Source organism: Eucalyptus grandis, chromosome 4 (genome assembly GCF_016545825.1).
Source record: "Eucalyptus grandis isolate ANBG69807.140 chromosome 4, ASM1654582v1, whole genome shotgun sequence".
NCBI classification, from domain to species: domain Eukaryota; kingdom Viridiplantae; phylum Streptophyta; class Magnoliopsida; order Myrtales; family Myrtaceae; genus Eucalyptus; species Eucalyptus grandis.
Genome location: NC_052615.1, coordinates 12,811,294 through 12,829,454, shown reverse-complemented (window position 1 = coordinate 12,829,454; position 18,161 = coordinate 12,811,294). Strand labels below are relative to the sequence as shown.

Sequence of the window (18,161 nt, the reverse complement as noted above, 5' to 3'; positions counted from 1 at the left end):
TGAGCATGTTTAATATTGAATTCTGATGGAGCTAAGCATCGTTTTTACATGAAAAGATGCATCTGGTGAGATTATTCTAGTTGTAAATATGTAATCAAGGAATGCTCTCTTCTTGTTCTATACGTAATTCAATACAGTCTTGCTCCCTTCTACGATCCCTTCACTATCTTAGAAGGTTGTTGAGAGCCATACCTCGTCTGTCACTCCGGCGATCACTCCTTGCCCTCCTCAGATTAGGTCATTAAAAGACCACTAGCTTTCGCGTGGTTTGTCCCCAAATCACAAACCTATTGGAGGAGGTTCCGCTGTGAGATTATAATGTGATATCCTTATATTAACTCACTCGAGATACTATATGCACCTGCTTTGGTTTGTACTATACTAAGCCTTTGAGTTTTGTCATTTGATGTACAGGTAAACACTTTTACAGAAGGTCGCTTATCATGGTGGTGGTATCCCCTGAGCAAGCATAACTTGGTTCCTTTAGAAAATAAGTTTCCATTATCTATTACTTGTTGCTTGATTAATCTTGAATGTCTTTCTATTGATGCAAAAAGAGTATATTATGGAAAATGAAATAAAAAAGCTGAAATTTGCATTATGATACGAGCTAGGGACAACGAGAAAATGTCATATGAGAAAATTATTTTACAATTGCATTCAATAATAGCAAATGTAGATTGAGAAATCGTGGAATCATTAATTTACCACTTATCTTTTATGAAATTATGAAAATGAGACACTTAAATAGAAAATACATTTTTTTATAGTATAATAAATTAATTTACTTTTGATTTTCATAAAAGTGATTGCGACAGTAATTATAGAAGGCATTTCAAATGAAAAGAGAAAATATCTCTTAAAAGCACCGAACTGATTTTTCCAAAGTTACCAAAAGAATAAATAATTGTAACTTAATGGTTGTAAATGAATTGTATTTCTGGACGAAGCACGGGTAAATTTCTAGTGCTCATGAGAAGCACTGGAACAAAAACATTTTCTTTAATTGAAGAATAGACCCTAGACAGAAGGCAAATAATCTTCAAATGCAAGTTCGAATACATGAACCCGGCTAGACAAACTTTTCACATCATCCAAAACATGGACAGGTGTGGCGTGGCCAAATTATCAATATCCTTTGGAAAGATTTATTATGACACCATAGACTATAGTATCATAAAATGGAATAAAATTACAAATTTATTAATTAAGAAAACATTACGTAATATCATAAATGTACGACTATTCAGACATCTTTTGCAAACCCATTCATATCTTTAGATAATTTTTCTCTCCGCCCACGCCCATTCAAAAAAAAAAATTGAACGCACATATGCTTGCGCTCTTAAATCTCTCTATATGATTATAAAAGCCCAAGAGAAATTTCTTGTACCTCTACTATTAATTCCGGAGGAAAACCCCCAAATTATACTAAGAAAGTCATAATAGTACAATAATAGATAAGGGCTAAAATTTTAACCAGTAAATTAAGTCTCTAGCACATCATAATTCTTGAATTTATATCTATATATTTGTTATCTTTGGTAAGTAAAATCCTTCTTACTTTTACAAAAGTTTAGGTACATTTTTCTAAATGACCAACTCTACAACCATATATTCTCAATATATATTTTCGACATGACTTATTACATTCATTTTCACATGCAAAACGTTTGCTCTATTGCCAGTAATAAATAGAGGTCATACTAGTGAGTAATGAGCCCTCTAGAAGTACTTGTTGAGGATTCTTAATAAGATATGTTTAAACGATGACTACATATAAAGGAAAATGTTCATTGCATTAAATAAAATCCACAAAGCTTCTTTGGAGTCTTAATAAGTGTCCTATAACACTCATCAATAATATTCTAAGAATTAAATGAAGAAATGAGGTTAGTTATAAAACTTCTTAAAAAAACAAGAAAAGTCTTTTGAAATCTGCATCAATGTGACTCACATGTAGATCTCTTTCAAACAGTCAAATGTCACTTAAGATGAATCTGTCATATGGCACGCTCTTGAGATATCATGACATTACTCTTGCATCATGTTATTAGAGATGTCATTTATCAAGTTGTAAAGAGTACGGACAAAATTAGTTAGAATCAATAGACTTTTAGGAACCATAGATGTCATTCATCAAACTTTTAAAGAATATGGACAGAACTTGTCAAAATCGATGAACTTTTCATCAGACCCATGAAATTATGGCAAACCTGGTCTGGAGATACGTGGCAACCAGACGTCAATTCAGATGAAGACCCAGACCGAGGAGTACCCAGCAATCAGCGGAGGAATCTGCTTTCGGAGATCACTAGGCCACTACTTTAATGAATCGGACAAAAAACTACGAATTATTCCAGTTGGTTGTCCGGGGCCACTGCTTATGGGAGAGTTACTATCTGAGTTAAATCTGAGTCTGTGTTGTCAGTAACCATCCTTTTCAGAGTCTGTATCGTCAAGCCCAAATCCTTTTAACCTTGCCGGGAGGGAGGGGTCGTTGAGTAAGGTCGTCTCCCAAGAAGTAAGGAAACATAATTCAAAAGAAAGATGGGACCGCCTTCATGAAAACTATAGAAAATAAGATAACAACTCAGAAGAAAAATCTTCCGCTAAAAATATCTAGATGATTAATGACTATTTAAAATTGTTATAAATTAGCTTTATTAATAAGCAATTAAGTAGAAAAAGTTCAAAAGGCATTACTTTATTAGGAATTTATTCACTTGGTAAGTTTATAATAACATGTCAAACTTCCCTATAGAAAACACATTGAACTTCATGCGTGAAAACAATATTATCATACCGAAAAAGTTTCATATGTTATATGAGAAAATTATTTTGCAATTGCATTAAAGAATAGCAAGTATAGATTAAAAAATTGAGGAATCATTAATTCACCACTTATCTTTTATGGAATTACGAAAACGAAACTCTTAAATACAAAAGACTCTTCTTCTTTTCTTCTTTTTCTTTTTTGGTCATAGAAGGACAAAATGATGAATTGGTTTACTTTTGCTCTTAGTATAAGTGATTTTGGTAGTAATTACTGAAGGCAGTTCAAAGTGAAAACAAATCTTGGAAAAAAACCTAACAAATTTTTTTCAGTTTCTAAAAAACATAATTGTAACTTAGTCGTTGTAAATGAATGGTATTTCTTCTCGAAGCAAAACGTTTGCTCTATTGCTAGTAATAAACAAAGCTCATACTAGTGAGTAATGACCCCTCTAGAAGTACTTGACGAGGATTCTTAATAAAGATATGTTTAAAAAATGATTACATACAAAGCAATAAATTAGTTGCATTAAATAAAACCTACAAAGCCTCTTTGGTTTCTTCATAAGTGTCCGAGAGCACTAATCAATAAAAGTCTAGGAACTAAATGAAGAAATGAGGTTAGTTACAAAAATTCTTGAAAGCACATGACAAGTCTTTGAGATCTGCATCAACGTGACTCACATGTAAATCTCTTTAAAAAAGGCGAATGTGGCTTAGAATCAATCCATCTTATGGCACCTTCAAGAGTAAATGCTATCATGTGCTATATTTATTTCACATCAACATCGTACCGGCTTTAGTCTCTCATGAAGTATAGGTCAATGCTTGAAGTAATTCCAAAAGGTTAGCATATCAACATCGTATCTACCGGTAGTTCGTCGCGACTCATTTATTCCAAGTCTAGATCAATGCTTGAAGTAATTCCGAAAGGTTAGCATATCAACATCGTATCTACCGGTAGTTTGTCACGACTCACCACTAGTTGCTAGCTCTGCTCCGTGGGAATCTATCAGCTTGAACATAGAATGAGTTGAAGCCCACCAGTGGTCGGGCCTGTATTTTCTTTCCCTCTTTGCATGGCGATGGTCTTGTGTCCAAAGTTGATGCAACATGACCGGACACCACACCGTATGCCTGGTGAAGTGAGATCACGGTAGTTTTGATCTTATTTTCGATTTGTTGATATATGCCTTGACTCAGGAAGAAGCTGCATTTACGGTTCTGCAACAGAGATTCATGGAATCGGGCAACTGGGGCTAGACATTAATCCAAAGAAAGAAAATTTAGACCAAGAGAACTTGTTTCCAATGCACAAACGATTTAAAACGGCCTCAGGAAGACATCCCCAAACTGGCCTTACAGCGTCGGATGTGGACCGTCTCTAGTAGCCCCACTAAATCAATTACATTTCTCAGAGTAAAAAATGTTCTTTATGGGCCGATTGAATAACTAAATCTAGTAGCTTCTGTGACATCCTTGAATTAATTCACTCAATATATCCGCTTTGAACCATTCCATATCGAACATCACCATTTTGTCATCTGGCTTAAAGGTTCACCTTTCCAAGAGATCACCCATCTTGATAGTGCTTGTTATGGCTAGATCTATCACCTAGAGGGAGGTGAATAGGCGATTGTGCGAAAATAAAAGAATTTAAAGAAATATTGCAACGAGACAACTTCAAATGAAGTGGTCAGATCACAAAAATAAAAGAGTAAGGGATAGAGAATTGCAAACTCAAGATTATAGTGGTTCGGTTTTTGCAAGCCTACATTCACTCTCCCGCGCTACAACCTATCTGCTGGAATCTACTAGAAAAACTGATCAGAGGTTACAAGTCCTAAGCGTTGAGCACTCAAGCTTGTGTGAACAACTCCTCATATTCTCAGCCTCTAAAAGGTTTACACAATATCGTTCAGTGAAGGCAAACATATAAGATCACAAAACACTTTTCAGACTTTGGAATTAAAAAGTTCAGTTCTCGTAAAATGCGAATTCTATCTCTTCAATTTCAAGACCTCCTCTTATATTCCTCCTAGTCCAAATTGACCGTTGAACATATCTCCAGAATGATCATCTAGCCAATCTACACGTTAGTCCTAGATCTGGTTGAGAAGATCCGATTGCCTCAAGATCTCCGAGGGTGAAGCTTCACATATGTTCTGCCGCCCATACAGTTGTTCAAGTTTCCAAAAATTGAGTGTTTACAAATGGAAAGAATATTTCACCTCCAATAAGAAATTCCAAGAATGTTGAATCTTCGATCGATATTAGGAAGACTTTCCTTTTGAAAGTTCTCATAAAAATGGCAAGGAATCCAACCAATCACCACTAGCCATTACATGAGTGTATTTGACTCATTCCTAGCCATTTGACAAAGTATGTAAGGAAGGAAAAATAAACCACGACTCTGATTCTGATTGATATCGTCTGATCCTATTCCATCAAACTTTCTATCTGAAAATACTATTGTTGGAGAAAACTTCCTTATTATTTTGAAATTAACAAAACGTTTTCATCAGTCTAGTTTAAAAACTTGTAGACTCAAGTGTTAAAGTCTGACGAACTCCAGACTCTGTCGTCAAAGTCTGAAGACTGCAAGACTCAAGACTCGAGTCTACCCTCGCTGACAGTTTCCAGACCGACGAAGAGAAGACTTATTCAAATGCGAGTTTATCTTTAAGGATTCGATTCGTATGTGTGGCATCCAAGAATTTCAACGATCCTCAGACAGGTGACGGTCGTGACCAATCGATAAAAGTATTATCGAACTATAGCAATGGTATAAATGACGGGTAGTCATCCGTATTTGTTTATTTGTCGGATTGGCATAGTATGTTAAGCAATGGATTGATTAACCAAGCAACAAGAGAAAATCTTTGGACAATGATTGATTAATATTTTATTTGTGAACTGAAAGGATGGAATTCGGTCTTTCGTAAGGAATATGCGTGCTGAAATTTAAAGAATAAAATTTTTGAGGATGTTGGACGGCACGCAAGAATTTCAATTTTATCCTTGTATATGAAACAATTTGATTATGGGGATATTAAATTAATTTCGGTGGGAACCAAAAGTTTAAAAAAAAAAAGAAAAAAAGATTTTTGGGCTTTTATTTTAAGGACTTTGGGCCCAAAATTTCGGGCCCAAGTAAGCCCAAAGAGCCCCCAAGAATGTCGACCGGACCAAGAAAAGGGGGGGATGCCATTCAACACTTGTCTTTGAATTGCCTCCACTTGTTCATTATTTGAAGCCACTTGTCCATGCATCTTCCACTTGTCCTTTCCATGAGAACACTTGTCACCTGCATGCAAAAAAAAGGGTGATTAACTATTAACCAAAGAACAAAAAGGGAGGGGGTTTCGGAATTGAAGGACAGAGAGAGAAAGGTAGTGACCCGAGCAATTGAAAGAGGGAGAGAGGGTCGAGTGAGAGACCGAAAGAGAGGGTGAGCGGGTGTACGGGCGTGAGCCACGAGGGGGAAGAGGAAGGCCGTCTTCCACCGTGTCCTAGCTGCCGCCGTTAACGCCGCTGATCCCCGCCGCCGTTGAGCCAAGCCGAGAGCCTCCCGAACCCCTGTTTTTGGCCAGCGATCGAGTAGAGAGGTTTAAGGCAAGTAGAAGTTCTTCAATCTATGTTTTGCTTGCTGTTTTATCTAGCTAAGAGTTGGTGGATGTGAGAAAGGTGGAATTTTAGAGCTGCACGTTGGATTTTGGACATGTAAGATGAAGCTAGATCAAGAAAACTAGGAAAAACAGGGCATGCATTGTGGATTTCGAATTTGAGATGGAACAAGAATTTAAAAGTTTGACTATGGAGGATTTTTGGAAGTGATAAGGCTGTGTTATAGTGTAATATACTTGTATCTATTTGATTGTGGATGTTGGAGGTCGAAATTCAAGGAGTAGGGAAAACTCTCATTAGGTTAATGGACTGTTTTGTGAAGAACAGTGTGACCCTCGGTGACTTTTTGATTTTTATGAAATTTTCCAGCCACAATTTGACTTCGATTTCTTAATGAAAGTTGGAGAGTACATCTGTAGGTACAACATATCAAAAATTTATGGCAAATGGACGAGATTTAATTGATGAAATGATTTATTTTATGAAAATGCTAAATCTGGAAATTTTACAGAAACTTTGGCAAGCAATACTGAAATTTTTACTCTCGATACGTAAGGAATTTGACATGGTGTTATTCACAAAAACTTTCCTTAAAGTCTCATTGATAACATGTTAAAATTTCACAATTTTCCAAGCTCATTTAGTATTTATTTAGAAATATTTACCAGAACTGTGCATGGTAAAATCGAGTTGCTCTATTTCGAATTTTCACAAAATGTCCCAAAAGCGAATGTGTTTTGTAATGGTTATGTGATATGATGATACTAGAATTGGCATATCATGCAATATTGAGATGTGATGAGACTCAAGAGACATTTTTTCATTGCATTGAAAAGTGTTTTTGGAAATTAAGATGTTAATTGTTGCCGTTGGACCCTCGGGTCAACGATGCCCCGGGAGTCGGGATGCCCAAAGGTTCAAATGAGTCGATGTCCTTTGGATGCCTGGTTGTATTATGAATACATGCCCAGAGGTTTTCCCCGGGAGTATCGGGATGCCCGGTTGTATTATGATACATGCCCGGAGGGTGAGGGGTTGTATTATGATGCATGCCCGGAGGTTAGGGATAACCATGCCTATGGTCCCCAGTGATTCCTCGTGATGCCAGGTGGGGTGCGAGATGCCCAGAGGTTCGAATGAGTCGATGCCCTTTGGATGCCCGGTTGTATTTTGAATACATGCCCGGAGGCTTCCGCGACGCCAGGTTGGGTGCGGAATCCTAGAAGGATGCAAACATTGGTCCTCTGGGGGGATGAACCTTTTGAATGATAAAACGGATGATTATATTAAGTGTGAGTGTGGTCTGGTTATGGGACTAAATTGTATGGCATGGAATGGGACGTGTCATTACAGTTTGGCCCCATGATCGGGACTTGTGTGGCTGGACACGATGCATCTTATTGGTTGGAAATGCACTAGTCATTGCATTGAAGAGTTATATGGTTTGGATGCATACTCATTCATGGATTGCCTATTTTGTCTACCATACTTGAATCTAGATATTAATAGTAATGCTTGATATAGCTTGATGAATCTTTTACTGCTGAGTAGTTGTACTCACCCCGTTTGGGGACTAACATTTCAGACTAGACAAGATACCTCTGCCGCCACCGCCACCAGTAGATGCCGAGTGGTTGGATATGGCCATGAGGAGGAGGACAACAGAGGAAGGAACTTTTGGACACCTACACTGATCAATGGACTTTAAGTATATGACTGTTGGAAGAGATGTCGGTCATCTTTTGAAATATAGTCGAGTATAGAAAGCCTTGGCATTTTGATGTACCGACTAATGATGTCCATCAAGTTATGTAAATAAAAGTGTACAGCTTTAACTTATATAAAATGTTTAGTTGGTGTACACTGTTTTCTAAATATAGGGAAGGGAGTTGTTGGATACGCTTCTGCCATATAAATTGCGCAGGAACCGACCTTAAAGATATAAACCCCTAGGATTGATAGACCTTAAGGTCAAGCAAGAGAATGGTAATCGAACTGTGGTGACCCTAATGGTTCGGGGGCTGTCAATGGGTGCCACAGTATGGTTTACTAAAGATCTTACGGTTGGAGATAGCACCTCGTAATCAATTATTTGAATCAATTCAAATAATTAGATCTATTGAATGGTGAAGTATACTTTAAAGGTTCTACTTATGGAAATCTAGATCCTGATTGTATGGGCGAACAAGATTGGTGGGCTATCATCACATTCCTTAAATGACTCGAGATTTCCATGATTGATTCTGTCCAACGGGTAGATTGGAAGAACTCCTTTGGAAAGTGCCAACGGTTGAAAAGGAATGGAGGAATATATAAGGAAGACGCTCAAGTTATTCGAGTGTGTGCGTGAAAGAAAAATTCCAAAGTCTAAAGCTCCTAGTTCTTTACTATCTCAATCGTCGAAGCTTTATTTTTACTCAAAAGAGAGACTTGTGAGACCATGAGGAAGTATAGTAGAATTTCTATACTGTGGAGTCAAGGATGTGAAACTATAAAATCTCTTTTGGTTCTTAGTGAAATCCAGCCAATGGGCTGTCAGTGCGGGAGAGTGGACGTAGGCTTGATCTAAGCAGAACCGCTATAAACCTTGTGTTTCAATTCTCTTTCCCTCTACTCCTTACTTTAATTCATGGCTTTATTTAATTGTTTATAGTCTTTTACATATTCAATCTATTATTCTTGAAAGACGAGTTAACTTGTTAAAGTCTTGCGTAAATTTTCTTGAACACCTATTTACCCCCCCTCTAGGTGTACTTACTAGCATTATCAACTTTTTATCAGAAACAAAATCTCTAAGTTTTGTCAATCATCGAAACCACTTAGAAAATGTTTTCTCAACAATCTCCCCCCTTTTTTATGATAACAAAACTTGCACAAGCAAAAATTTTAAAAAATTGTGTAATTTAAATAGCTCTTGAATAAAGCCAATTTTGAAATAAGGCACAAACAAACTATAAAATTATCTGCATCGAAAGAATTTTAGCAAAACTCTTATAGCTAATGCTCTAAATTTAAAAATAAGGGATAAGAACAATTTAACAAGTCCCCTTAGCTTTTGCGATACTTAGAATCTTTAGAGACCCTGCAGAGTAAGTGTTGGTGTAGTATAGTTTGCAATCAGAGTTATGCCGGTCCACCTTCTCCCCCTTTTTGTTAACACTAAAAAAGATACTAGATAAAGCACAATATTATAAGCAAACCAAAGTATGAAAGTTAGTTTAACAAAAGACAATCCACAATCAGTACAAACCAAACAACAAAACAATTCGAACTTTGAGAAATAATGCAATCATCAAAAAAAAAATTGGAGAATGATGGTTGGTTTGGGTCAAGGTATGGAATGGGAGCTAGAAATGGAATTCGAGTAAGAGATGGAACTCTGTGGTCTGAAGGTAGTTGAATAAGAACATAGTACTACATATTTTCCAAAGTACGCTCCATGTTTGTCATTCTGGTGTCCACTGCTTCATCCTGAATTCGGAGGAAGACATTTAAGTTCTTCATTTCTCTCTCCATGCTATCCTTATGCTCTGTCATTCAAAGTAGAATCTGTAGAAACAATCTGTCTTCAATGCTACCAATGACAAGAATTCTTGAAGGGTTAGTTTCTAACCCAAGTTTCATCACCATATCGATGTCCTCCTGCCTTTGTCTAGCAGCTTCAGACTCCCCCTCAACACTTGCAACTCCTTTCCTTTTATCCTGCACAACTAGGTCAGAAGAATGAGCTAGATCAGCAATTTGCTCACCGGTAATGCTAGGAGTTCCAGTAAGGATGGAAGTTAGTTCTGAAAGGGCTAGTAAGATCACCTAGAAAGGGGTGAATAGGTGATAAAGAAATTTTTATGAAACTTCATAATAATTTGCTAGCAACGTAAACAGTAGTAAACAGTTATATGAAGCTGTAAATTGAAATAAGGAGTTTAAGAGAAAGATAATAGAAACACAATGTTTATAGTGGTTCGGCTTAAATCAAGCCTACGTCCACTCTCCCGCACTGACAGCCCACTGGCTGGATTTCACTAATGATCAAAAGAGATGTTACAATCTTACGTCCTTGACTTTATAGTGTAGAGACTCTACTACACTTCTTCAAAGTCTCACAAGTGTTTGCTCTCTCTTTTGAGTACAAGTAAAGCTCAACGATTGAAATACCAAAGAACTAAGAGCTTCAGACTTTGGAATTCTTCTTTCATGCACACACTTGAATAACTTGAGCGTCTTCCTTATATACTCCTTCATGCCTTTACAACCGCTGGCACTTTCCAAAAGATTTCTTCAAATCTACCCGTTGGACATAATCAATCAAGGAGATCTCGAGTCATTTAAGGAATGTGATGATAGCCCACCAATCATGCTCACCTTTCCATAAGTAGAACCTTCCAAGTATACTTTGCCTTTCAACAGATTTGATTATCCGAATTTATTCTAATAAGAATAATTGATCTCGATATGCTATCCCTAGCCATAAGATCTTCTACAAACCGTACGAACCGAATCCTTGAATATAAACTCACATCTTGATAAGTCTTCTCTTCGTCGGTCTAGAAACTGTTAGTTAGATAGACTTTGAGTCTTGAGTCTTGCGGTCTTCAAACTTTGAAGACAGAGTTTGGAGTTCTTCAGACTTTAACACTTGAGTCTGGAAGTCTTCAGACTAAACCGATGGAAATGTTTTGTCAACTTCAAAACAATAAGGGAGTTTTCTCCAACAATCTCCCCCTTTTTAATGGTGACAAAATTTTCCTGCAGATTTGAAAACTTTTGTCCTGCAAAACAAAACTTAAGCAATACATGATAACTTATAAAAATAAGTTGATTAGGACTTGGATAGTATCAATTCTGCAACCACATAAAACATGTTAATCCTGCAATGTAACTATCCATCCACAATCAGTATCTTAGGCTAAGTTATTGTAAGCATCAAAGATTCAAATCACAATAATAGTCAAGTAGTCAAGAGATTCAAGGTCAAAAGTCAAAAGTCCACAACCAAACAAAAATACCAAAGTTTAAAGTCTAAAAGTAATCAAAATAAAGATAAATCTGCAGAGCGTCTCCCCCTTTTTGTCAATAGCAAAAAGTGGAGAATAAGCAAAAAAGAGTTGAACGAAAAGAGTGGTGTGAAAATCATGGCTGTTTTGGCAAGCGAACAAGCTGGAATTCCCCCATAGAACTCACTGTCTTCTCAAGCTTTCCAATAGTCTCCTTCAGTTGTTGTAAATCTTCACCCTTCACAGTATCGAGCACTTGATTCTTCAGGGCGAGTAACTATTCTTGCAACGAAATTGAAGTAGCTAAGAAAGCATTTTTGAAATCCTTTATCTCATATTCCAAACCATATTGATGTTTCTTTAAATCCAACAGGATATCCATCATTCTAGAAAAGTCTGCTGATTGTGCTAATGCAACACTGGGTTCAGCCGAATTTGTTCCTAGAGTCTTGAGATGGGAGGGTTCTTCAGCAGTTCGTCTACTATAACTAGGAGTGAATGCCTCAAGGTCTGGTTCTGGATGGTGAGAGGGATACAGTCCTCTAGATCTGCTGCAGAACGACTTACATCACTAGTTATAACAAGTGAAGAAATACCTCGTTTTTCAACAGCTCCCCCTGTTTGTGTGCCTTCAGGTGGAGAAGTGAATTCTTCATGTTCTGCTTCAGCAACGGAGTGATGTTTTTCTTTTCCTTTCGCTCCAACAGTTCCACTCCTTGTCTTTTCAGAGTTGCTTGACAAGGATACAGCCAAGGTAGGCTCAAAGGAATCATCTCGAGCCTCTTCTTCCTCTTTTTCTCTTCTTCCTTCCTCTTCCTCTTCTTCTCTTCTTCCTTCATCTCTTTGCTCTGTCTCTTCTCTGGTCCCTCGTTCATCTGTCTCTTGAAAGCTGACGAAACTCTTCAAGTTTCTTAAGGCTGAAAGAGTCATCTCGTCCTCATCTTCTTCATCCTACAAGATGAGAGTTCTCTTCCTTTTTACTGGAGCATCCATGGGCTCCTTGCCTTTCCTTTTGGCCCCTGCAGAGTCCTGTTTCGCCTTGATGGGAGACTTCTCCTTCATGCGTTCTAGCACCTTGTTAAGCTCTTTCAGACGCATCTTGGTGACCATTTTAAATCCAATCACCATTGGAGTAATGCTAGTCAAATACAAAGGTGCAGGAATGTGAATTTTGAAATGTCTGAAAATGCGCGTGATAAGAGCAGAATAAGAGAATTGTCCCTTATCTTTCACCATTGTCCTGTACATGTGAAACAGGATGGTGTGATGCAAAGAGAATTTGTAACCAGCATTGATGGCATACATCAACTTTGCTTCAGATTGAGACACATCAGTCTTGGATGTTGATTTTGGACGGATGCAGTTGATCACAATTTTATGCAGCAAGATGTTAGAGGCATTCATCCTTGAGTAGGAGATCTTGCCTTTAGCAAACCTGTCTTTTACCACTGCCAGAGTAGCATGAGCAACGGAAACATGATTGGTTGAAAACATGCTCTTTCCACCCCCAATCAAGTCAGCCAAAGTGTCCATATCCACCAAAAACTCCTTATCCCTGACTATGAAAGGGAATCTATTTGCATCCAAAAAGGATAGATTCGAATAGAAGTAGGCTGTGAGTTCTGGATAAGCAATTGTAGATTCAGAACAAAAATGCTCCAATTGAAGAAGTGCAAACTTCTCCCTCAGATTTACTTGCACATAATCAAGAAAATCAAAATCAACGCTTCTAAGGTTCATAACCCTCTCTTCATCGGTTTTGAATAAACCTTCTTATGATCCTTAGACCAGAATAAACTTGCTCCATCACCACCAACATTTGCAGCCACTCCCATCCGAGGCTGGAAATGTTTGAACATTCTTTCGTCATCGTCCTTTGCTTCTGGCTGATTAAACGTGCCATAACACGAGTCACTAGGAAAGTTAGCAAAAGTCTTTTCAGCCGACCCTTTTTTCTGCAATGCCCATCTTCTCCATATCGCGCAAGAATAGAGTTTCATTCTTGTAGCCTCTCTCTCTTAGATACTCATCGATCAAAGACATAGCAATACCCCATTCTTTTAACTTAGAATAAAGCTTGAAAGCAACTTTAGGTGTCAATGTTCTTACAGGTTCAATTTCTTCCAAAATTTCTTCTTCTGGTTGAGTCGGTGGAGGAGACCGACGCTGTTGAGAAGGTTGTTGTTGATTGGGTTGCTGCTGATGAGAAAAGTCTTCTTCCTCGGTTAAATCGAAAGGCGTAGGACCTTCAAGCATGTGTCGTGGTCCCCTACTTGCGATTCTCGAAGACTTTCTTGAAGACATTGTCACTTTAAGGGAGAAATTCTCAAACTTGCTCGAAAAGGTGAAAACTTTTGGAATAAACTATAGAGAAAGTAAGAGCAAGTGCGATTTTTGTATTCTAGGGTTTGAGAGTGAAAACGGAGAAGAAGAATCTCAACAGTATATGTGATATCCTGAATTTTAGGTTCTGATTTTGATTGGATAAGATGGGCCTTTCGTCAACGTGACTATAGTGTTTTTCTCTGAGTTGGCCACTCACGAGATAACTAGCCTATCCGGTGAAGCCATTCAGGGATTTTAAACGCAATAGACTTGAGAATTCGACTGAAATCGACCGCTCGACCGTGCTAGTCTCAAGGGTCATTACGGCATTGTCAAAATCGATCGAGACCGAAGATAGGTCGATTCACCGAGATGTGTGATCAAGTGTGGGTGATGCCACCGATTGCAAAATTCTCATCGATCGACACTAAACCGATTTTACGTCGTTTTGGGTACTTATGCCCGTATTTGAAACCTTGAGATTTTCACGATCATCGAGAGTCGCCAATGTGTCGGATGGGTTCATTGTGGTTCGAAGAAAATCGACCACGGGTCAATTGCACCAAAAATTCCTAGAAGCTACCCGGTAGGTAAGGTCACACTAAAAGCGCGTTTGATTGAAAATAACCGTGAATTTGAATTCAATTTCAGAAATTGGAAGTCCTATCGTGTCATGAGTCATTCTAGGAACGTCGACTCACCTTTTGAGGAAATTCCGGTGAGTTCGGGATTTTTACGGAAAACCGGATTGGACAATGCGGAAAATGAGTGGAAATTCGGATTGGCTAATTTGAAGAGACTTTTGACATCTGGTGTAAGTGAATCGGTGGATGGAAGTTGTTTGGGCTTTTTCTGAATTCAAATGGGCCAACCGGTTTGTTTGTTGGAAAATCGAATCTTTGAGAAAAAATAAAATAGAATTCGGAATTGAGGGAAAATGGCGCTTTTTGTTGTCAAAACTTGTTATTTGAGGGAATTATGGTGCAAAGCAAGTGAGGATCACGTGTTTCATCTTGGGATTTTTGGGGATCAAATTGGATTGAATGGAAGTCCAACCAAGATTGGATTAATATTGAAATCCTGTTAATTTTTCCCCATTTTCTTCTGTCTTCCCCTCTCTCTCACTCTCCCTCGCGCGTGCTTTCCCTCACCTGACAACTCTCTGCTTGGTCTTCAATTTTCCTTTCTTCTTTGACCGGTCTCTTCTTATCCTCTTTCACGGCTCTCTCTCTCTCAATCCATTTCGCACGTTCCCTCCTTGGCCCACCACCTGCCGACACTCCCTTCTTCCCTTATCCCTTCCCTCTTTTATTTGTTTCTTTTCTGCTTTTTGTTTTCTTCAGTTCGGTAAAAGCACCAGCGACCCACCGATCTCTCTCTCTCTCTCTCTCTCTCTTCACTACACCTTCACCCATGCGAGCTGCCCCACGTCTTCTGGTTTTGTTCCTTTCATTTGGAGTTTCCTCCGAAGCTCTACCCCACGCCACATGGCAGCGCCTCCACTTCACTCGGTCAACACCCCACCGAAATCCCTCCCGGCTTTGGCTTCGTTGACCCGCGCCTCTACTCCACGCCTGCAAAACCCCATCGAAGCAGCATCCGTTTGAAGCAGCATCCGTCCGCTGCTCCGTCTTTCTCCCCCCTGCCGTCTCACGCTGCAGCTTCTCGGTCGGATTGTTGACCGCAAGTTCCACGATTGATGGTCCACGACGCCACCTGGCCCAACGTCCGCGAGCAGCTTCATCTTCGCTGCTTCGTGCGTCTCCAGCCACGACGTCCAGAGAAGCCCAGTGTCTTCGCAGCATCATCGAGGTAGTAGTCTTCATCGCCTTGGTCAGTATTTCCTTGGTCTTCCTCAGCCACGCCAGCGAAGCCCCTACGAGCGCCAGTCCACCGATTCTTCAACAAGCCCACGCACTCCAGTCCATCTTCGCTTGAGTGTGTCTCGGCCCAGCAACAGCACTGACTGCCTTCCATTGATTGTGGGCTCAGCAAATTGAAGCCCAACTCAGATTCAGCTCAAAACTTCAGCAGCTCCATTGGGCTTTCTTGTTCAGCCCAATTTCGGCCCAAGAAGTCAGCAATCCTCAGCCCATTAAATAAGTCCAGCAGCCCAAGTCTTGGCCCAGCAGCAAGCCCACGTCTTTTAGAAGCCCAGCAGGATCAGAAGCCCGCAATTTTGAGGCCCAAGCCCGCGAAGTCAGGCCCACCAAAGCAGTGGACTCAGCCCAGCTCGAGCAGCGAGCTTGTAGGCCGATTTCGACCCCGGTTTGACCCCGGTTGGCGGACCCGCTTCGGACAGGATTGACCCGTGTCGCGTGCTCGTCGATTTGGTCCGATTGGCTCGTTAATCAAGTGAGTTTTGCTCACTAATGCTTTCTTAGTTTGCTAATGACACTTAAGGGTTGATTAGTGTTAATTAAGTGCAATTAGGTGGTTAGATTAGAATGGATTAGTAATTATTAGTTAATTGCATTCCATATTAGTTAGGTGGTTAGTGTACTTAGCTAAAGAATTTCTTATATTATTTATTGAATGTATCTCGGGATTTTTCCCGACCCTTATCGGGCTTCAATTAGGCATTACGGGCCCAAATTGGATTTTTAGTATTTATTTATTAATTTTCGAAATTAATTAATTATTTATTTATTTTTCGAAAATTAGGCAGGGATAGCCGACGACCGAAATTTTTATGCTGATTGTCGTGGTGCAGTCTGTTTATTTATTTGAGTTCTACGTTGTGTGGAATGAAATTAATTGTGGAATTTTAGGAATTGTCCTAAATTGTTTGATATTGAATAATTGATTGGTAGTTGGCCGAGTATGGATATATAGCGCCAGTTACGTTGATGGGCTATATAGTAAAGAGAATGGTGAGAGCTAACTGAAAATATTATTGGCTAAGACCAATCAAGCATGATGTTATTGGACACACGTGGTTCGGTGATTGGAAGTATCACTAGCGAAAACGGCGCCTTAAAGAACGCACGTGAATCAGGCACGATATTATTGGACATACGTGGTTCGATGATTAGAAGTATCACTGGCGAAAACGACGCCTTAAAGAACGCACGTGAATGACTTATAGACAAACGTGGTTCGGTGATTAAGGAAATATCACTGGTGAAAACGACGCCTTAAAGAACTCACGATGTTGTCTATAGCCGATGTCACCTTGGCGAAAATGGCGCCCTAGAAAGGACACGTGGTTCGGTGATCGAGGATATCACTGGTGAAAACGGCGCCTTAAAGAACGCACGGTGTCGATGATCGGTATGTCATTGGCGAAAACGACGCCCGAGAAACACATGTGATTTGATGAATGAGTACACCATTGGGAAATTATGGTATGAGTGGGAATGACCTAGAGATGGTCCGACTGACATGTAATCGACTAAGTCGATTGACCAATACTTGATCATATGTCGTGAATTGTTTGAATATATGTGTTTAACCTTAAACTGCAGGTTGGAACTGAGGCCAAGGTAAGTCCTCTGACTTGTACTGTGCATAGGCAACCTAGATGGTGTATTGGTTTACTAATCGGGTATTAGGGGGTAGAGCTTGCTGAGACGTGGTCTCATTGGTTATTGAATAACCATTTCAGGTCCTTGGATACAGTAGACTTGGATTTTGAAGATCTCGAAAGTCCAGTGCAGTCTGCTGAAGGCTCCAGTTGAAGTGTAGAGGATGATGGAGAGGAGGACGGGGACCCGTAGTTTGTAGAACCCCACTCTTGTTTGTAGACCTTATTTTTACACTGGCTTAAGTTGAATTTGACTTAATAGCTCACCTTGTATATATAGGTGCACTAGTTTGCAATGTATATGTGAGTGAACGTTTTAAAGGTTTGAAATTTAATCCTACTGTGTTATCCCAATGTTTTATTGTCTGGGGATAATTTATATGCTTCCGCATGTGCATTTAAAAAAAAAAAAGGGTTGGCGATGCGTTCTGGGACGTCACTATTAATCGACCAAGGTAAGGGATGTGTGCGTGCCTGAGAATCGGGGCGTGACAGTATATAAAGCAAATGAAGCGAGGTAAACGAATCGTCATAAAGGAAAAATAAAACTGCCTTTTTGAAAATGAATAACTCTGCCTTTTTGAAAATGAAAAACTACCATAATTTTAAAACCGAAAAGATAATTGCTAAAAGTAAAGTAAGAAGGTAGTGATTCAAAAAGTAATTGTACCTTTTTAAATTTATATCTAAAAAATTAAATTGCTAGTACCGAAATAACTTACAGTCATAACTCTTAGTCATTCTGAGTATGAATGCCTTCAGACTTTACCTCTGAGTCTTGAACACTTCCAGACTTTACTCGATAAAAGATATGATGTTCAGTCTGGTGCGAATAGACTCAAATAGGCTTTTCTCCAGATGCTTTGTAAATATGTCTGCCAGTTGATTCTTTGAGTCAATGAACTGAATAACTT

At 39.1% G+C, this 18,161-nt stretch overlaps 1 long non-coding RNA gene across 1 annotated transcript; it reads left to right on the top strand.

Annotated features, from left to right (window-relative positions):
- The first annotated feature begins 15,359 nt into the window (after positions 1-15,359).
- Positions 15,360-17,610, top strand: LOC104441047. The gene is made up of 2 exons (XR_724837.3): positions 15,360-16,076; positions 17,329-17,610. It is a non-coding gene; the product is annotated as an uncharacterized LOC104441047 (long non-coding RNA).
- Positions 17,611-18,161: the final 551 nt, after the last annotated feature.